This window comes from Pseudorca crassidens, chromosome 17, assembly GCF_039906515.1.
Source record: "Pseudorca crassidens isolate mPseCra1 chromosome 17, mPseCra1.hap1, whole genome shotgun sequence".
Taxonomy (NCBI): domain Eukaryota; kingdom Metazoa; phylum Chordata; class Mammalia; order Artiodactyla; family Delphinidae; genus Pseudorca; species Pseudorca crassidens.
In genome coordinates this window covers 48510541-48533155 of record NC_090312.1, presented here as the reverse complement: position 1 = coordinate 48533155, position 22615 = coordinate 48510541, and the positions used below count along the sequence as shown (strand labels likewise).

Sequence of the window (22615 nt, the reverse complement as noted above, 5' to 3'; positions counted from 1 at the left end):
GTGAAACAACAGAATAATCCTGTTACACCTGTAACTTTATTTTTGGTTATGTTGGCAACCATTTCATGTGTTCCCTCTGTTAATGCAGCAACTTACTGGGCCTATGTACCTTATCCTCCACTATTACAACCCATATCTTGGTCTGAAGCAGAGTTTCCTGTATTTTACAATGATAAGTGTTTATGGGCCTCTTATTGGGAATATAAAACAAATCAATATGTCTGTAAATTATACTAACTGGTTTAGTACCCATCCTGTCTGTCTTAGCCCATTGAATCTGGAAACTGGATGTGTAAAGGCTATTAGTTATGAGCATACAGATGTTTATGAGGGAACGGATCAATCAATTCGTTTGTCAGCCTCTCCAGGCATCCTTCGTTTTACAGGAACCAACATTACTCTTACATGCCCGGCTACCAGCCGACGAGAGGATCTTAAGGATACCATCATTTGGTATAAAATGGGCAAGCTATTAATATTAGAGGTCAAATCTCATACACCTCACCACTTAGGGATTCCGCTATTACTATAACCAAGGTTACAGGTGAAGATTCAGGAAATTACTTCTGTATGAAGCGTTTACTTGGAGGACAAGGGATACTTATAGCTGGGTATAAGGTTACTATGCTTAAGAGAAAATCAAAAAATCAATTGCCTCCTTTTATGACCGTTAACTTTCCTGGATCCAATTTTGAACGTTGCAATGCATCTTGGAATAATAACCAAATATGGTGTACTATAGATTATACCAAGGTGTCAATTCTTATCTCTTCTCTTCCCATCATAGATAGGTTTATCACATTTCAAAAGAACTGGGATATATGGAAACTAGCTCTAACTTATTCCAATACACCTGTTATAACTTGTGTTGCTCCTCCGTATACACTTTTGTTTGGTTCTATTAACATTGGTAATTCTTCCAAAGGAGGATATAATATTAGCTGTGTTAATTGTATTTTTAGCAGTTGTGTGTTCCCTTCTGCAGGAACGCAATCTGTGCTTATACTAAAGCAACCCATGTATGTTATGGTGCCTGTACATCTGAGAGAACCTTGGTATGAAGATACTGGAGTACAGGCATGGGTGGAACTCTCTAAAGCCTTGCAGAGAAGGAGACGCTTTCTTGGGTGGTTAATAGTAAGTTTACTTGCCTCGGCTGCTCTGTCTGCTGCCGCGGCTACTGCCGGTCTTGCTCTTTCACAGAGTATTAATCATGCTCACTTTGCTAATCAGTTATCTCAACATAGCAGTCTTGCTTTATCTTTACAAAGTCACATAGATTTACGGATTAATAACAAATTAGATGAATTTAAAAACGCAATTTTGGGGAGTGGAGATCAGATGGCAGCATTAAAATTGAGGATGCGTTTAGCTTGTCATGCAAAGTATACATGGATGTGTGTTACTCCTTAAAAGTACAGTGACTGTATTTGGGAATGGGAAAAAGTAAAAATGCATCTGCTGAGTGTTTGATCAGATAATAATATTAGTCTTGATCTTAAGAAATTAAATGCTGAAATTCAGGATATACAAAATACACATCTTGATGATGTTTCGCCAGAAGATGTAATTCAAACTTTACTGGATCATTTAAAGTGGTTAAACCCTCAGTCTTGGATTACCGGAAGGTTGTCAGGATTTATTACCCTGGCCATAATTTGCCTATTATTGATAATAATCTTCTCATGTCTGTTTCATATCCTCATGCAACAGTACAGTACTCTCGGCACTAAACTTCATGGAATTATTTTGCAGCAAAAGTTAAAAAATAAAAAAGGGGGACCTGTGGGAAGCAGTCAGCCTTGAGGGCAGGTAAGGACATGCCAGGCATGCCGCCGCTGCTCGAAGGGACTGTCCCTACTTGTTCCCCTCCTTGTTCCATTCCATGGGAGATAAATCACCAGGGCCCAGAGATCAGAAAGAATGTAAAATGAGACAAGCAAAGCTGTCTTCCCCCTGCACATGCAGGTTATTTTTGATGCTTCTGGGTTTATGGGTTTCCTCCCAGGGAAGTTAACCTTGAGCCGAGACAGTCTGTAGATAATGTAAACCACCATCTGGCAACCTTCCTTTTTCTAGTCTAGATAATCTGCAACTGTAGCGCAATAAAATTTGCCTTGCAACCATCAGTTGTCTTGGTCCTTCTGACCCCATCCATCGGTGCTACTTCAGTTCCTTACCCCTTCCCTTCTGACCCTGGGCGGTGAAATCCTCTTTCTCCGGCTGGTCTGCGGCACACATGAATATATGTTTTTGTCTTGCTGTACTGCACCTGTGCTGTCTAGTAACAGATATTTTGTCTGCTAGTAGTGTTCTAGATTATGTCTTTCCAAAGCGCTGAGGCAGTGCACCTATTCTGTAGTTGCAGCTGATGCCTGAATGTAGCCTAGCTGACAAATTATTGATTAATAAGAACTTGAATTTCTCAAAGATTTGTACTGTTAACCAAAATCTGAGCAAGGAGTCTCAAATGTAATTCTTAGCCAGAATTACATGTTAATGAACCATTTAACAGTGTAAATCAAGGAACATCAGTGTAAGGATTTCTTTTAATTTATTTTTTACCTGCTTGAAATATCAGTTAAAGTTTGCCAGCTTGGTTGCAGATGAACGGACGTTTGAAGTTCACCAAACTACTTAATGTGGGATAGGATAATAGACTTCCAGCGCCCTCAAGACTGCGACATTGCAGCCATTTTACATAGCACATCCTCCTCCTATAGGGATGAACCTTTCCCTGGCCCGAAAAGTAGCAGCTCTGTTGAAGCTTTGCTTATTGTAACAGGCTTTTGTTTCCAGGTTACATGTCTGTGGAAGACTTAATTCTGAATAGAGATATAGATATTACTGGAAACTAATTGTTTTTTCTATTATACTCTGATTTATCAAAAAAGTAAAACATTTAAACTGTGCTACAGAAATTCAGAAGTTGTCTTGCAATCTTTAAACAATAAATGAATGAGTTGCCCTTAAAAAAAAAAAAGGATTAAGCAGTTAAGCTGTTGGTCCCACATCAGACAAATTTTCCTATACCTTCTGTCAATATTGTTAACAGAGACTGTTATTTTATTAATCCTTATGATCCCGTGATTCTTTCTTTCATGTTTCAGGGCACAGCAGGTGAGAGAGTGGATTTGTTAAGCTGGGTGGGTTTATCCTTCTTTTATGCGTTCATTCAATTTTATGTTCATTTACTTATTGTACACACATGGCAATAGAAGCTGCTAAAGCAATCATTGCTATTCTGCAAAACAACAAGGCACAGAAGCAGATGTCTTATTTCTGAGATTTCTCCCCCCAGGATTATTAGGATTAAAGATCCTTTCCCCCCACTTCCTGGAGAGGACAAGGGGCTGCTCGCTGGAGGTTTTTTAATGACTTGGGGAAAGGCTCAAATATCCCCCCATTATGGTAATCCACCCCAGGGGCAAACCACACAAGAATATTATGAATTTATTTTATTTTTCTATGCTTGCAAAGGTAATACTCAGCTCATTAGAATATGAAAACTATACTGTCAAATTTCAGAATTACATGGATGAAGAAAATCACCAAAGTGGCATCATATCACGTGTGTTATAGTTGTATTTACTATATTGACTATATTAACTATTTTGTGTTAACAGTATATTGTATAACTATATATTGAAAAGGCAAAATGCTGTAACTTATTTCAGAGAAAATAATTATGTTGGCAAACCCCAAATTGTACACTGTAGACAGGTCCTAGGAAAAGAAGATTTAATTCATAGTGGACAAGAGGTTAGCTTCTGTTTTCAGCCATGTGCTATTTCAAGAATTAAACGTCATGAATAATACAGGATATAAGAGGAATAGTCTAAAGACGGAAAAGCACATTTTGATTAGGAAAGAGAATTTAAGGCTTAAGTCTTTTTTTTTTTTAAGGAAAACTGCCTTATTACTATGAGATAAGAAAATTGTTTCCTTCTTTTCTTCCTTGCTTTCTTCTTTTTCTTTTTTTTAACCTTTTTAATTTTGGATATTTGACCTCTAAGCTGAGATGACTGAAAATGCCTCCTCTGGGCATCAACCTTTTTGAAAGACTTTTTCCCCCTCCCTGAGGGCTTTTTGTCTCTTGGAGGCATTGCCTACATTACTCACCAAGAGGCAAGCATTTGTCCTTGCACTAAATGCTGACATCTCCTGATAAGAGGGAAGCTGCAAAGTAGAAGAATTGAAGGTCAATATGTTGATAGTGGTCTCAAGAGCATTGATGTACATTTGTGTATTGGGGAAGGGGAGAGAAGCTTGAGAGTGGGCCAGTGGGGAGGGGTAAATATTTTGTGATGCTGTCTACCTATGGGCTTATAAAGTTTACAGCTGCATTAGGAGGACAAGCATTACCATTAGCATGAAAAGTAGGGCAGACCTCAGTTGCAAAAGCTTCTAGCCATACACATAGGGCAATACGTAAATGATACACCTTATTGCATTCACCCATTCACCCTCCCCTGTTCATGCTAATTGGAAATTTCAGTCCATTTCAGAGAAGTAACACGACTATCGATCATTTTCCCTGGCACGAATCTTCCTAGAGCTCACGCACTAGCCCATGTGTCTTAGATTTAATATCTGATCACTAGCTGGATTGAAGCCAAGAGGTGGTTCCCAAAGTTGCTGCACATTAGAATCACCTGGGGAACTCTGAGCCCTCCCTGTGCCCAGGCTCCTCCCTAGACCTACTGAATCAAAATCTCTGGGGCTGGGACCCAGACACCAATGTTTTTCTTAAAAGCTCTTTAGGTAATTCAAATGAGCAGCAAAGCTTGAGAAGCAGCCCAATAACGGGAACAAACTTATTTCACACAGATAAAGTGGGGCAATTCATATGTTAAAAGAACATGAATATATGTCCATGCCTCTCTCACGCTTTGTCACAGTTTACCCTTCCCCCTCCCCATATCCTCAAGTCCGTTCTCTAGTAAGTCTGTGTCTTTATTCCTGTTTTACCCCTAGGTTCTTCATGACATTTTTTTTTCTTAAATTCCATATATATGTGTTAGCATACGGTATTTGTCTCTCTCTTTCTGACTTACTTCTACACTGTTGGTGGGGATGTAAATTGGTGCAACCACTATGGAAAACACTATGGCAGTTCCTCAAAAAGCTAAAAGTAGAGCTACCATATGATCCAGCAATCTTACTCCTGGGCATATATCTGGACAAAACTATAATTCGAAAACATACATGCACCCCTATGTTCACAGCAGCACTATTTATAATAGCCAAGACATGAAAACAACCTAAATGTCCACTCACAGGTGAATGGATAAAGAAGATGTGATATATATAAAATGGAATACTACTCAGCTATAAAAAAGAATGAAATAATGCCATTTGCAGCAACATGGCTGGACCTAGAGACTATTATACTAAATGAAGTAAGTGAGAAGGAGAAAAACAAATACCATATGATATCACTTATATGTGGAATCTAGAATATGATACAAATGAACTTATCCATGAAACAGAAACAGACTCACAGACATAGCACACAAACTTGTGGTTCCCGAGGGGAAGGGGGAGGTGGGGGAGTGATGGATTGGGAGTTTGGGATTAGCAGAGGTAACTTATTATATATATGATGGATAAACAACAAGGTCCTACTGTATAGTACAGGGAACTATAGTCAATGTCCTGTAATTAACCATAATGGAAAAGAATATGAAAAATTATATATATGTATAACTGAATCACTTTGTTGTACAGCATAAACTAACACAACATTGTATATCAACTATACTTCAGTAAAATAAATTTTTAAAAAGAAAAAAAACATGAATATATATATATACATATATATATATTTCTTTTTTTCCTCTTTATTCTGTTTGTGTTTCAAATAGGCTTTTTTTTTTCCTTCTGCAAAAAGCGTTATTGTTTCCATTTGGTCCAAGGCTTGGGAGAGGGCTCCAGGGCGGTTACAAAGCTGCCTAGTAGCTGCAGAGCAGGGCTTCAGGCAGAAGCTCTGATGCCAGAGGGGCTCCTCAGAGGCCGCTGGACTTCAGAGACTCCTGTTTGTGCTCGAGGGTGAGCCTTTCAAAGAGATACTCGCCCAGCACAGCCTGCGGACCAGCCAGCCTGCGGAGGTTGGTCAGGTGGTCGCCCATCTTCTTGATGAGTTTCACCTGCTCCTCCAGGAAGCGGCTCTCCAGGAAATCACAGAGGTGGGAGTCTGCGCGGGCGGAACCCAGGGCGCGCAGATCTGATAGTGCCTGGAGCAGGCTCTTCTCCCTAAGAATGGCGGCTTCCACAGCGTCCTGGGTTTTACCCCACTCATCTTGAGAAGGCTTCCGCGCATCCTGGAAGAGGGCGCGGCCACAGCCCTGGTTTTGCATTTTCAAGAGACGCTGCGCGCCCTCACACTTCTCAGCCAGTTGGCGAAAAATGTGGCCCACACTGTCCAGAGTCCCATTGTTGCTGTCGAAATAGAAGTTCAGAGAGAGGTAAGTGTCCCCAGATGCATGTTGAACAGGCGGTGGACGGCGGCCTCCACCTCGATGGAATAATTCTGACGAACCTGGGAACTCGTGGTTGATCAGTGATAAGGAGCTAAGCTCAAAAAACGGTGTTGGCCTGTCCTGGAGGCTGAGGATAGCTGAGTGGCTGATTCCAAAGGTTGCGACAGGAAGAAAGGTTGGAAGGTGGTCGGGGGCTGGAGCAAGGTGCGTCCCTGGGTCTGTTCATTCCAAACACTGTTGAAGCAAAAGACAGAACTGCAGGACTGCCGAGCGCACTGCCTCAAATAGGCTTTGATATAAATGAACCAGAAGTCCAAGCAAGGACAAAACTTACCCTTCCCCCCGCCAAAATAGCTGGCGATACTAGAATCTAGACCTGGGAAGGGATTCTTCCATTACTTTCTGAACATTCCAAGCCACTAGAGCAGTGGTTCTCAAAGTATGGTCACCTTGTAACCAAGCAGTACCCTATGGGGCCTTCCTAGGACAGACCCATCCCCCATATCCTCTGCTGTAGTTCCTCTCTGAAGTACTCAGATAATAGTATCTCAGGCATATTTCTTGAGTTTTCAGATGCTAAAAACCACCACCCAATGGAAGAAATTAACTCCTTGATGATCATGAGCACATAGCCCCCAGACCTTCTGGCACCTAAGGATGGATAATGTTACCTGCCCTGTGGCCTCCACATCAACCAATCAGAGGATTGTGCACGAGCTGATCACATTCCCTGGGACGTCCCTCCCTCACCTGGCCTTTAAACATGCTTTGCTGAAATCCTTTGGAGATTTCAGGGTGTTTTGGAACTCGGGCCACCCCTCTCCTTGCTCGATCCTGCAATAAACCTTTCTCTGCTCCAGACTCCAACCTTTAGGTTTGTTTGGCCTCACTGTGCTTCAGACACACGAACCTGCATTCGGTAACAACCTGACCAGTTTTACCAGCGTCCCCTGATAATGTGTCAGATATTCAAGTTTTAGGGCCCTGTCCCAGCCCTATGGAATCAGCAACTCTGGTGGGGCTCAGTGATCTCTGTTATAACAGGCCCTCCAGATGATTTTTATTCACCTTAAAGTTTGAAAATATCTGCATTGTCAGCTGGCCAAAGCGTCCACCAGCAGGTGAAGGGGAGTGGTGCCTGGAAAAGATAGGGACCAGCCAAGGCAAGTACAGCAGCATTTGCCGTGGTGGTAATGGAGAATGCCTTTTCTCCACTGGTTGGCACAGACTAGGATCTGGGAGCAGTGTCAGGGTTATTTAGGATGCTTTACATTTCAATGTAGAGGGACCGCTGTCCTGGTTTGCCAGGGACTTGCCCTGTGTGAGCACTTAAAATCTCATCCCGGCAAACCCCTTAGCCCTGGGTTTGAAAAACGTAGGGAATAACATGAAATTTAGGGGAAACATGATCTAGGTTTTGGGCAAGTCACAAGTGCTAATTAAAGCTAAGCAAGTATGGACAACACTAGCATTCTTTAGCCCTTTGCGGGGAGGTAAATCTGATTGGGTGAAAGGACTTACTGTTAAGAGATCTTTGTAGAAACATCCCCTTCTGCTTAGTCCGCTGGTTCTCAGTTCTGGCTAGACATTGGCATCGTCTGAGGAGATTTAAAATGATTTTATTGGTCTACGATGACCAACCGTCAGTGTGAGGGTTTTTAAAAAGTGCTTCAGATGATTCTAATGCACAACCAAATTTAGGTGCCACTGCTTAAGCTTTTGAACCGCTGCTGCATATTTTCACCTCATCTTCCTATGAGAATATCCAACTGTAGTTGAGGTTTGTTTTTTTTTTCTTTTTCTAACTGTCTTATTATAAGATTTACTGTCTTAAATAAGGTTGAATGTACAGAAAATCTTGCTAGTCCATCTGGTATAGCTGGATACTTAGAATAATATAGTTAAGATATATACCATTTAAGTATTGTGACAGGCCTTTTTTTTTTGAAATTAACATATACATTGAATTAGTATGTTCTCTTTTGAAGTTGTTATGTTGGGGAGCTATACCTCTAATCTGCCATTGCTAAATATCTGGACACCTCTTATTAGGAATTGCTTTTAGAAATCTTTAGGGATTAAAACCAAGATTGCTGTATTATTTGTACTGGAACCACAAAAACCTCACAGAGTTCCCCCGCTGTACCTTCTACCCCCACTCTAACCCTTGGCAACTTCTAATCTGTTCTCCATCTCCACAGTTTTGTTATTTTAAGAATAATATGTAAACATAATCATGAATTACTTAATCTTCGGAGATCGGCTTTTCAAAATTTTTCCCTCGGCATCATTCCCTTGAAGTTCATTTCAATTTTTGCGTATATTAATAATTTGTTCCTTTCTGTTGCTCGGTAGTATTCTATCATAAGATTTTATCACAATTTGTTTCAACATTCATCCACTGAAAGACATTTGGGTAGTTGCCAGTTTTGGGCTATTATAAATAAAACTGCTATGAACATTTATGTGTAAGTTTCTGTGGGAACTTAATTAAGTTTTTGTTTCTTTTGGATAAATGCTCAAGAGTACAATTACTGCGTTGCAGGGTGAATCTACTTTTAGGATTAAAAGAGACTGTCAAGCTGTTGATCAGAGTGGCTAAACCATTTTATTTTCCCACCAGTGATGTGATATAATTTTTCTATGTACTCGCCAGCATTTGATGTTGTCACTATACTTTAATTTTAGTTACTCTCTGACATCTCATTATGGTCTTAATTGGCATTTCCCTAATGGCTAATGATGCTGAGCATCTTTTCATGTGCTCCTTTGCCGTGTGTATATTCTCTTCCATGAAATGTCTGTTCCTGTCTTCTGCCTATTTTCTAGTTGGATTTTTTTAAGTTGTTTGGAGAGTTCTTTGTATATTATAGATACAAGTCATTTGTCTCATATGGGATTTTCAAATATGTTTTCCTACTGTGTAATTTGAGTTTTCATCCACTTAAAAGGATCTTCTATGAAGCATTTTTAACTCATTTTGATGAGATCCAATTTATCAGTTTTTGCCTTTATTGATCATACTTTTGGTGTCAAGTCTAAGAATTATTCCCCTAGTTCTAGATGCCAAACATTTTCTCCTATTTTTTTTCTAAAAATGTCCTGCTTTTACATTTAAGATTATGATCCACTTTGATTTAATTTTTGTGTAAGGTGTGGAGGTTAAGGTTCATTTTTTGTTTGTTTGTTTTTGTCGAGGGATGTCCAACTGTTTCAGTACCATTTTTTGAAAAGTCTATTCTTCCTTGATAGCTTTTGCACTGCTGTCAAAAACAAGTTATATGTATTGATGTCAGTCTATTTCTGGGTTCTCTATTCCATTCCATTGATCTATGTATCTACCCTCCATCATTACTGCAAACTCTTGAAATTGGGTAGATTAATTCCTCCCATTTTCATCTTCCTTTACAAGTTGTTTTAGCTATTCTTCAGCCTCTTCTTACCATATAAATCTTAGAATAAGCTTGTCTATATCCACAAAAACCTTGAGGGCATTTTAAGAGTAATTGTGTTAAGCCTCTTAACTTGGGGAGAATTGACATCTTTATCATGTTGTGTTTTCTAATCCATGAACAAGGTATGTCTCCCTATTTGTTTGCGACTTAAAACTTTTTCTTCATCAGCATTTTGTAATTTTCAGTCTAGAGGTCCTATAAATGTCTTATTGGGCTTATATTTAAGTATTTATTTAGGTCAGTTGTAAATGGCATCACATATTTTTATTTAAGCTTCTACACATTTGTTATTAATATATAATTTGATAAAATTGTGGTGATCTTGTACTCTAAATCATTTACAAACTAATATTATTTCTCAAGCTTTTTGTGGATTCCTTGGTATTTTCTCCATTTAGATTATCATCTCATCTTCAGATACAGACAGTTTTACTTTTCCTTATTCAGTATAATAGGATATATTGCTATTCAACATTCAGTAGGATATGTTCCTTCCTATGCAACGTAGTAGGAATAGTCCTTTTATCTTTTAAATAAACTTTTAAAAAATTTAACTTTTAAATTTATGTATTTATTTATTTTTGCTTTATTTTCTTACTAGAACCTCCAGTGATATATTTAATAAAAGTGGTGAGAGCAGATATCGGTGCCTTGTTTCTGATCTTACAGAGAAAGCATCCAGTCTTTCACAGTTAAATATCATGTCGGTATAGGTTGTTTGTAGATCATCTTTATGAGTTTCAGTATGTTCCTTTTCTATTCCTAGTTTGCTTGGAGTTTTTTTTCTTCTTTCTTTAAAATCATGAATGGGATTGGATTTTGTCAAATGCTTTCTCTGCATTAATGGATAGGATCACATGACTTTTCCCCCTTAATCTATTGGATATGGTGGATTACACTGTTTAATTTTCAAATATTTAACCAACTTTGCATAACTGGAATAAATCCCACTTGGTCATGGTATATTATTCTTTTCATATATTTCTGGATTTAATTTGCTAATATTTGGCTGAGGGTTTTTCAGCCAATTTCATAAAAAATATTGGTCTGTAGGTTTCTTCTTTCTATACTATCCCTGTCTGGTTTTGGTATCAAGGTAATACTGGCTTCATAAAATTAATTAGAAACTGTTCCCTCTACTTCTATTTCTTATCAAATCATGTAAAATTGGTGTTAATTCTTTAAGTCTTGGGTAAAAGTGAAACATCTAAGCCTGAATATTTCTTTTGGGAGTTTTTAAATGAAAAACCAGTGTTTCTAATGGTTACAGGAAAATTGAGATTATCTATTTCATCTTGGCTGAGTTTTGGTAGTTTTGGGTGTAGAAACATTGGCCCATTTCATCTACATTTTTGAATTTATAGTGTAGACTTGTTCATAGTAACTTGTCCCTCATTAACCTGCAGGATATGTCATGGTATCCCTGGTTGCATTTCTGATATCTGTGATTTGTGCCATCTCTCTGTTTAATCTTTATCAGTCTTTCTAGATCTTTATTGGTTAGATTGTTTATTTCAAAGAACCAGCCTTTTGTTTCATTGATTTTCCCCCCTATTTTCCTGTTTTCCGTTTCATGGATTTCTGTTTCATCTTTATTATTTCCTTCTTTCTGCTTGTTTAGTGTTTTTTCCTCTTCCTTTTTTACTATTTTAATATAGAAAATTAGATTATTGCTTTGAAATATTTTCTTTCCCAGTTTAGTGCTATAAACTTCCCTTTCAGCATTGCTTTCACTTCATTCCGCAAACTTTGATCTGTTATATCTCCATTTTCTTTTATTCTATGCATTTAAAATTTTTTTCCTTGATGCTGTCTTTTTTACCCATGAGTTATTTGGAAGTGTGATGTTTAGTTTTCATGTGATTGAAGATTTTCCTGTTGTCTTTCTCTTATTGATTTCTAGTCTGATTCCATTATGGCTAGAGAACATACTCTCTGTGATTTTAATTCTTTTAAATCTGCTAATGTTTTTTTATCACCCAGTATATGGTATATGAGTGAATGTTCCATGGACACTTGAATATGTATTCTGCTCTTACTGAGTGTGTTCTTTAAATGTCAGTTATATCCTGTTGATTGATGATGTTTTCAGTTCTTCCATATCCTTGCTGATTTTTCTCTCTGGTAGTTGTATAAATTGCTGTGTTGAAGTCTCAAATAATAATTGTGGATTTAAAACTTTCTCCTTTTACCTTTTTCAGTGTTTGCTTCATGCATTTTGAAGTTCTGTTGTTTGGTGCACACACATTTAGTATCACTAGGTCATCTAGGTGGATTATTCCTGTTATCTTTATGTAATGACCCTCTTTGCCCCTAATAATTTCCTTTGCTCTGAAGTCTACTCTATCTGATATTAATATAGCCATTCCTGCTTTTTCTGATTAATGTTCACATGGTATATCATTTTCATCCTTTTACTTTGAACTACCTATATCATGATGTTTAAAGTAAGCTTCTTATAGACAGTATATAGTTGGATCATGCTTGCGATTTTTTTAATCTACTCTTCCAATCTCTGTCTTTGACTTGGTTATTTAGATCATTTACCGTTAATGTAATTATTGCCATGTCAAAGATTTGGTCTACCATGTTATTTTTTGTTTTGTCTTTTACCTTAGTTTCTCAATCCTGTGTTTCCCTTATTTTTCCTTCTTGTGGGTTACTTAAACCTTTTCTAATAAGTCCATTTTAATTTAATTCATTTATAATCATTTGTGTATACTGTTTGTATAGTTTTCTTAGTGGTTGCTTTTGGCATTACAGTATACATATGTAACTTATCATAGCCTACTGGAATCAGTGTTTCATTACTTCAAGTGAAGTTTCAAAATTTTACTTCCATTTAGGTCTCTTAATATTCCCCAGTTTTAAAGTATGATTTTCTGTAGTATTTCCTTTCTCTACATTGAGAACCCCATCAGATGGTGTCATCATTTTTGCTTTGACCATCATATAGAATTTAAGAAACTCATGAGGCTAATGATAGTCTCTTATATTTACCCCATTTGTTTTCACCCATTCCATTGTTCCCCTTTTCTTTCTGAAGTTCCCAGTCTTCTGTTATTGTTTATGTTTTCATAACAGTAGGTGATATCTTGGATTTCCAGTGCAGCTGGATATGAGTTTCAGGAAACACTGAGCCTGGCTCACTTAATGCTACTGAGTTGGAGGGTTTGTATATGTTGGGCCTGTTGGCACAGCAGATGCTAGCAGATTAGACTAATGTTGATGGGACTAGTGCCACAGGAGGATGGGTTCCCATTCAGGCTATGCTGCTGCTACAGTAGATCAAGTCCCCCTCTACCCCAAGTGTGGGGCAGTGACCTGCTGCTGTCACTGCTTTGTATTAGGCTCCTTTTGCCTCAGGTGTGTGGTGGGATCCCTTGGAAGCTGCTGCTGCTGCTGCTGTCAATCACAAGGTTAAATTCATTTCAGAAATACTTAAGTATAAATATATAGCCTGGCTCTTGTAGGACCTCTGTATTTTTTTTATTGCTTTCATACAAATTATCCCAAATTTAGTGACTCAAAACAACGTAAATTTATTACCTTACAAGTCTGACATTGGTCTCAATTGAGTAAAAGTGTTGGCAGGATCGACAGATGAATGGATAAAGATGTGGCACATATATACAATGGAATATTACTTAGCCATAAAAAGAAATGAAATTGAGTTATTTGTAGTGAGGTGGATTGACCTAGAGACTGTCATACAGAGTGAAGTAAGTCAGAAAGAGAAAAACAAATACCATATGCTAACACATATATATGGAATCTAAAAAAACAAGAAAAAATGGTTATGAAGAACCTCGGGGCAGGGCAGGAATAAAGACGCAGCCATAGAGAGTGAACTTGAGGACACAGGGACGGGGAAGGGTAATCTGGGATGAAGTGAGAGAGTGGCATGGACATATATACACTACCAAATGTAAAAGAGCTAGCTAGTGGGAAGCAGCCACAAAGCACAGGGAGATCAGCTCTGTGCTTTGTGTCCACCTAGATGTGTGGGATAGGGAAGGGAGGGTGGGAGGGAGATGCAAGAGGGAGGAGATGTGGGGATATATGTGTATGTATAGCTGATTCACTTTGTTATGAAGCAGAAACTAACACGCCATTGTAAAGCAATTATACTCCAATAAAGATGGTTAAAAAAGAAAAAAAAGTGTTGGCAGAGCTACATTCTTTTCTGGAGGCTCTTAGGGGTGTTTCTGTTCCCTGGACTTTATCCGCTTCCAGCGGTCACTTGTAGTCCTTGACTCAGAGTCCCCTTTCTCCACCTACAAAACCCAAAATGTTGCATCTCTCTGATTCTGCTTCTATTAGGACATCTCTCTCTTTCTCTTTCTACAGTTGGGAATGGTTTTCTGCTTTTAAGGACTCATGCAATTAGATTTGTTCCATGAGGTAATCCAGGATAATCTTTCTATCTCAAGGCCTATAACTTCAGTCACATCTGCAAAGTCCTCTTTACCATGTAAGGTAACATATTATTGGGTTCTAGGGATTAGGGTGAGGGCATTTTTAGGAGCCATTATGCTGCCTACCACACCCTTAACAAGTGACCTTGAGAAAATTACTGAGACTTTAAAGCCTTACTTTCCTCAAACATAAAATGGAAAGAAAGATAACTAGTTAATATCATGAAAGTGAAACAGTATATATGAAATCAACTAATTCAAAAAATAAGGTTTCTTCTTTATGATTGGCATGATTCTCAGAGTTCAGTTACTTGAAGAGTTACTTTTTTTTAAACAGAACTGAGGAATTTCAGGGTTCAGGTGCTGTAAGATTGTCTGAATTATCTGAGTAACAATTAGCTAAGCACAGGTGTAAAGCATTTGATTTACTCCCTGGTGTCCTTTATCTTCTCATCCCACTAAATCCATATCCCTTGTCTAGCTCCAGCCAGTAGAGTCAGAGCTTGTTTTACTGTTTAACTAAAGTTCAATTTAAATTTGCTCTACATCTCCAGATTCTCAGCCCTGGTTGCATATTATAATCACCTGGGGAGATTTCAAGACCTACTTGATGCCAAAGTTTTACCTATCGTGGATATTTGAAGAGGGACCTGGAATGAAATGCTCTAGCTTATGGTTTGGGGAGCCAAATCATAGTCTACACTGAGCCAAATCATTTGCGAGATCACCTCTAAAAAGGAATTTATCTGTGGTGACTGATGCTCTTCCTTTGTCAGTATGCTTGTCCCTCTTTGGGGGAAAAGAAGAAGGGGAAAAAACCCCCAGCGGTTGGGCTCCCTGAATTATAACCTGATGCTGTGGAATTAGTGTTGGCTCAGAGCGCACATCTTCGGATACCCATTCTCTGTCCTGCTTCCTTGCATGAGCTTATATCCTCGGGCAGTTTTTCATCCACCACCCTCTTTTGCTTCTAATCTTAGCAAGTAAAGTCTCTCCTTAATGAAACAGCATTTCATGAGACTTACTGGGAGCATAGGTCTGTTCCAGACCTATCCTATGTTAGCTAAAGCAGATATAAGTGATGTATTTTTGGCATTCATCCTTGTGGGTTGGAGAGAGAAGACAGAATTTTATCCTTTAGGTGTCATATGATTGGGCAAATGGGCTCATTCCCTCTACTGCTTACCATGTAAAATACTGAGGGTGTTACCTCTAGAAGGTACCTTCTAGGTATCAAAATAGCTCAGATAAGTCATATTTCTCAGTAAAAGGTGACAAAACTGTGGCTTAGGTGGTGAATTTCCCATGTCAATTTTCTGGGCCACCATGCCCAGTTATTTGGTCAAATATTATTCTGGATATTTCTGTGATGGTGTTTTTGTGTTTTTTAAAATTTTTATGTTTTATTTATTTATATTTTTGGCTGCATTGGGTCTTCGTTGCTGCACGTGGGCTCTCTCTATTTGCAGCAAGCGAGGGCTACTCTTTGTTGTGGTGTGTGGGCTTCTCATTGCGGTGGCTTCTCTTGTTGCAGAGCATGGGCGCTAGGTGCACGGGCTCAGTAGCTGTGGTGCATGGGCTTAGTTGCTCCACGGCATGTGAGATCTTCCCAGACCAGGGCTCAAACCCGTGTCCCCTGCATTGGCAGGCGGATTCTTAACCACTGTGCCACCAGGGTAGTCCCTGTGATGGTGTTTTTGGATGAAATTCATAATTAAATTTGTGGTGGACTTTGAGTAAAGCAGATTATCCTCCATAATATGCATGGGCCTCATCCAATCAGGTGAAGCTCTTAATAAAGACTGACCTCCCTGTCGCAAAAAGGAATTCTGCCTGAAGACCTACAGAAATTGAACTGCAACTCTTCCGAGAGTCTCTAGACAGCCTAACCTGCAGATTTTGAATTTACCAAGCCTCTATTATTGTGTGAACCAGTTGTTTAAAATCTCTCTTTCTCTATCTTTATATAGATATGGATATAGATCTAGGTATCAATATCGATATCTAGATCTATATCTGTCAGTATATATGGGCACATTGTATACACATGCTGTTGGTTCTGTTTTTCTGGAGAACCTTGACTAATACAGTGGCCCATATAAATAAAAGGATGAACCCAAGTTCACCCAGGTAGAAAGTAGTACAATGAGAACTGGAACTTAAGGCCTCATGACTCATTCAGCTGTGAACACTGACCCAGAACTGGCGTCCACACACTCTGGCCCACTGATCAGATCTCGCTTGACTCCTGGTTTTGTACATAACGCTTTGCTTGAACACAGCCGCATCCATTCATTAACGTATTGTGCATGGCTGTTTCTGTGCTGCAGCAGCAGATGGGCAGTTGCAATGGAGACGTATGGTACAGAAAATCCAAAATATTTACTATCTGACCCTTTACAAAAAAGATCTGCTGACCCCTGCTCTAGGATGCCATCTGATTTCTGATAGCACCGAGGAGAATAATTCATGCACATTGGGATAGATTGTTAATCTCATGTCCTCCTTAGGTCAAAGATCTCTTAAATGCTCACCCTTGCAATAGCCAGCTTGGGGAGCATTGTCTGAGGATGCAGAAATTTTTCTTGCCAGGTCTTTCCAATCCACACTGCTCCCTGACTATGGTTCTTAAAACCTATTTTTTAAAAATTTTTTATTGGAGTATAGTTGATTTACAGTGTTGTGTTAGTTTCAGGTGTACAGCAAAGTGAATCAGTTATACATGTACATATATCTACTTTTTTGTTTTCTTTTTTCAGTACGCGGGCCTCTCACTGTTGTGGCCTTTCCCGTTGTGGAGCACAGGCTCCAGACGCGCAGGCTCAGCGGCCATGGCTCACGGGCCCAGCCGCTCCGCGGCATGTGGGATCTTCGCGGACCGGGGCACAAACCCGTGTCCCCTGCATCAGCAGGCAGACTCTCAACCACTGTGCCACCAGGGAAGCCCCACTTTTATTTTTTTTTGGAGTCTTTTCCAAGTAGCCCATTACAGAGTACTGAATGGAGTTCCCTGGGCTAATAAGAAGAGCAGGTTCTTATTAGTTATCTATTTTATGTATAGTAGTGTGTATATTTCAGTCCCAATCTCCCAATTTAGCCTCCCTGCCACAGTCCCCTGGTAACCCTAAGTTTGTTTTCTACATCCGTGCCTCTGCTTCTAAAACCTGTCTATTTTAACCAACTACCACTCATTGCTTACTGTCTCTGGCTTCATGTACTTGATAATAAATCTACTTCTTGTTCTATCCTGGATGACATGTTCCAAGGACTGAGATAATATCTTATTCTACATAATTTGTCCTTGATATTGTCTGTCTTGGGGTCTTCATCTATGTCCCAAAGAAGACAGTCACTCTGACTTCTAGTACTACTACTAATACCACATTTTATGGCATGAATTTGACCCAATGCACTGAACTATCCCTTTAGAAGCTGTATGCAACCTGTCACTGGGTTTTAGCACAGGGGTAGAACTCAGATTAGTGATCATATATAAACAAACCTACTTGACCAGAAACTTTATGTCTCACCATTTATTACACAAGTAACTTCTGTCTTTGCATCTATGATGTAAATATTTTTAATTTCCTAAATTATCTGAAAAATTATTTAGAGCTTCCATTTCAGTAGGCATTGGAATTGCTGTGTTATGACTATTTCATTATTTTATTTCCAAGTGTTAAATTAGGCTTCAAGCTTTGGCCAAGAGTAGACAGGAAAGGGTTTCAAAGAAATGAAGAGTGGGAAAAACTTCTGATGCAAGGGAGACTTAATAAAGATTTGATTTTGAATCAATAATATATAATAAAGGTTTGAGTTTGAATCAATAATTTATGTCATTGCAAAATAGCTCCCTGGTAAAATTCCATTCTTTGGTAATCATTAAGTACAGAAATTAACAATCAAAATATGCAGTGATCTTCTTCATTTTCTAAAAACAAACCTATATCTAGATGAGAGGAGAATTCATCTCATAACTCAGGCTCTGGACTTACGACTCCAAGTCCTGTCTTCTTTCAACCACACCTGCTAAGTTTCTGTCTAACTTCTTGAGCATGAGGTAATGGCGTCACCTTTCATCCCCTTCCTCAGTATATAGCTTGGTGAGTATGAGTAAGGGATCTAAAACTTGAGAATTTGGGTTCAAATCTTGACTCTAAAATTTACTTGTTGAGTACTCTTGAGCATGTTATCTGTTTTTGCCTCAGTTTTCTCATCTATAATATAGAGATACCATTACTTCTCTCAGGGAGTTGCTATGAGGGTGAAAGAGAAAATTCATACAATGCAAGAATTTATCAGTTCTTGGAACACAATAAATACTGAAAAATAATGTTAGCCATTATCAAGGCCCCCTCATTTTATAGATAATATAGATTAGTTTATATAGGTCTAATATTTACATATGCATAAACATTTTGTACCTATGTGTGTGTATACGTTCTTCTTAGAAAGTGAGCAGTCAACATTCACATCTAAAAATCTGTGCTCTGTGAAATGTAGATATCCTGTGTACAGACACAGTGCTATAGTTATCTATTGCTACATAATAAAGAAGTCCAAACTTAGTGGTGAAATAAACAAAAATTTTAATATGTGCCCAGATTTTGTGGGTCAGCAATTCAAACAGTACACAGAGGAGATGGCTTGTCTCTACTCCATGACTGATGTCTGGAACCTCAGCTCATGAGGATTCGGATGGCTGGAGCTGGAATCATCTAGATAATTTTAATTCACATGTCTGGCCCTTGAAGACTGGGCCCAACAAGGACTGTTGACTGGAGTGCCTATAGATGGCTGCCCAGGTGGGTTGGACTTCTCATAACGTGGTAGTTAGGATTCAAGATAGAGTATTCCAAGAGAATGAGTGTCCAGGGTTGAAGCATTCCACGAGAATCATGCAAAAGCTGCATGACCTTTTATGACCTAGTCTTAGATGTTACATAGCATCACTTTCATTATATACTATTGCAGGCGTTGGAGACCTTTTTCCATAAAGTGTCAGACAGTCAATATTTTAGGCCTTACAAGCCATACAGTCTCTTTTGCAACTACTTAGCTCTGCTGCTGTGATGTGAAAACAGACACAAACAATACATATACTAAGGAACATGGCTGTGTTCCAATAAAGCTTCATTTATAAAAGCTGGTAGAGGCCTAGACTTGGCCCACCAGCCATAATTTACTGACCCCTGCTCTATTGTTTGAAGCCATGGAAAGCCTGCCTAAATTCAAGGGAAAATGCCCACATCTGGATGCGAAGAATGGCAATGAATCTGAGACCCTGTATTAAAACCACGACATATGGGATATTTATAAGAGGATCTGTCTGCATACCTTGTTTCTCCCATGTATGGTGGATATGAGGTATTGGCACATCTTACATATCTGTAAGCCTGGGTCAGGGTCAAAGTTGGAATCTGAACTCAATGACCTTGATTTCTGGAATAATCGGTAACTCTAATTATGATTTGCTTACACTCCTTACCCCAATAAATATACCACAAAAGATAGATTTCAAGTAAACAATTGCTTTATGGCAGATTTTTATTAAGTCTCCATTGACTGAATTATTCCATTTTGGTTGGAAAGCATGAGCTTTTTTCTTTCCTAAAGAGATCTGCAACTTTTCAGATGTGGCATTTCATTCTACTGAGAGGATGATGTAGGTTTTTATAAACGGAAAAAGCAGGGCAGGCTGAGTTCACTCAGATCGTACTAGTGCTTAAAGGAATAACCGAAACTGGAACACAGGCTTCCAGGTTTTCCTGTCCTGTGCTCTTTCCGGTAGGTGCCATTGTCTGCTGGGTCTGGCAGTAATAATTTCTGACCTTTACCTCTCTACGCTCTTGTGAAGTGGTTTGGGGCTTTGTTAGCTTTCTTATGAGTTTGTACTAAATTGTGTCCATAAAGTAGGCTGAATTCCTCAGGGAAGGATGAGAGCTGTTACTGTGTTATTACTGCAAATGTTGTGTTGGTTACCTTTTTTTCTTTTCTTTTGTCCAGTTGTATCCTGAACTTAAAAGTTATATTATCCAAAATGAAAGATGTGCATCTGGTAGAAAAGACTAATTTAAGGGATGAAAATTCCTGATGATTGCTTCAGTCAACCCTTAATACACACTGAGCTTCATTAGTAAATAGACAACTCTCAGACCATTCCCTTGGAAGAGGTCGCATAATCAGCCTTTGTGTTGATTTCCCATTCTGTTCGGTAGATACAGAACAAATTAGAATAATTAGCTGGTACAGGAAAGCACAAAGAACTTTCTTCTGTTTTTGTGATGCATCCCGTAATAAGGGTTGAAAATGAGACTGGAGGTAAGAACGTGAAACTCAGAAGAGCAAAGGAGAGAGGACAGTGTTTCTTTGAAAATATTCTTTCAGTGTTGGCCCAGAAGAAATATGAAGCTGAGCAAATTTTTTTTTTTAATGATGATTTTTGTGTTGATGATGTGAGTGTGGAATTAGTAAGAATCAGGAAGCAAGCATCCTTTTCCACCAAGGACTTGGGAGCAAATGAAACCATAAATACTCCCCGCTCTTGGAAACCCTTTTGGAGCAGTAATCAGAGAAGGGTAAAGGCAAAGCCTCAGGGCAGAGGTGTTCAGAGCAAAGGGATAGGAGGAGAACAAAAGGAGAGTGGATATGTTTAGAGCTGTCATTTTGAAATTTACCTGCTTCTGATTCAGTGCTGCTTTGCTGCTGTGTTGGTCCAGTGGAAATCCTCAAAGCAGGAGCAGCCGTATTTTAAAATAATAGGGTTAGAGCAAGTGACTTTAATCCAGGTCTCTTTAGCTCAAAACCACAGAGGAGAGTGTGAGGAAAGAGTGAGGCCACAAGGAATTGTTCACTGGGTACCTTTTCCCCAAACCTCACTAACTGGGAGAAACTGACCACTGGATTATGTGCCTTGAAGGAAAACAAAAATGTTGAAAGCAAAGAGTGTGGAGCTTGTTTAGAAAGCAAGCTCTATCCTTTGGTCACCTGCTGATGATAATAGCATTGGCTGAGACCTGACCATTTACAACGAAGGCACTTCTCTAGGTAATAAGTTCCAGGAGGGCCCGAACTGAGTATGTCTGTTTCAGCATTTAGCATGGTCTAGCATCTGAGAGGCCGGTACATTATTGGCATATAGTAGACTTAAAAATGAACATTTGTGGATTGTCTGAATGAGTGGATGTGTGTGATTCACATTCACATTTGCAGGTCCTATGCCCTACAGTGGATTTTCAGTGTCAGGTTGTGAAAGTATTTATGACGGGGATTGGCATTGTTCCCTATCTAATGGATAAAGATTACACATGAAAGGACTTTACATTGACATCCCAAAAGCCTCATAGGAATTACTTAACAAAAAAATAAAATTGGATTCTGTATAATTTCTGATTTGTAAGCTGGCCAGAACACTGGTATTTCAGCCAGTCCTCTGGTAGTTCCGATGACGTCCCCATGATCACCCAGGCATAATCAGAATGGCTTTAGGATTTGGGAGCCAAAATGTTCCTCAGTATTTACGGCATTGCTAGTCCATTTAAGAAAATGGACTATTGAAAAAAGTAGCTTCAGACACAATATGGCATTATATGATTTAGCATGAAATCTGAGAAATATAGAGGTTATCGGAAGCCTGCAATGGTAACATTACCTCTGCTATTGAAGTTATTGTCTTTAAACAAAGATTCTACATCAGTAATGCTATATATGTATATTTTTTTATGATATTCAGGTTAATTTCCTATTCCCTCTAAGGAAGTAATTGGTTGGTTGGTATGAGAGATGGTGTGGCTTCCAAAGGTGAAAAGTATTATTTTGTTGTAATTTCCAGCTACCTAAGGATGGGAGAGGCCCAGGACACTGCAGTCAGTATATTATGTGGAGCAGGTTATATTGTGGTTTATTTATGAACTTTTACATGTTTATTTTCTGTGCAAGTTTGTGTGCTCCTTTTTGAGTTTTGGTAGATAAGTGTTTTGTAACTTTGGAATACTTGGAGTTTTTTTTTTATATATATATGTATAACATATATATATATATATATGTATTTTAATGTAGTAGTTAAAGCCGTGGAGAGTGTACTAGTCTACCTAGGTTCAAATTCTGGCTTTACCCTATGACTTCCCTGTGGCTTCCTCTGCTCACCTATTAAAAAGGAGGATAATAAGACTGCTGTGGTGAGTTATATACTAAGTGCTATTTAAGCATTTGCTATAATGATCATGTATACTCGAAGGCAAGGAACTTGCCCCTTGATCGT

General features: G+C 38.8%; 1 protein-coding gene and 1 pseudogene across 23 annotated transcripts in view; both read right to left on the bottom strand.

The window, feature by feature from the left end:
- The window catches only part of LOC137210216 (UDP-N-acetylglucosamine--peptide N-acetylglucosaminyltransferase 110 kDa subunit-like), a 160345-nt gene that overhangs the window by 93213 nt on the left and 44517 nt on the right, over positions 1–22615 (bottom strand). The window contains exon 6 of one of the 23 annotated variants that reach the window (XR_010936359.1): positions 4153–4179. The exons of the other annotated variants lie outside the window; for them this stretch is intronic. The gene's annotated coding sequence lies outside the window, so the exon portion shown is untranslated. Of the gene's footprint in view, positions 1–4152; positions 4180–22615 lie in introns of those variants that run through there. 23 annotated transcript variants of the gene reach the window in all.
- On the bottom strand, positions 5004–16832 carry LOC137210677 (ferritin light chain pseudogene; annotated as a pseudogene).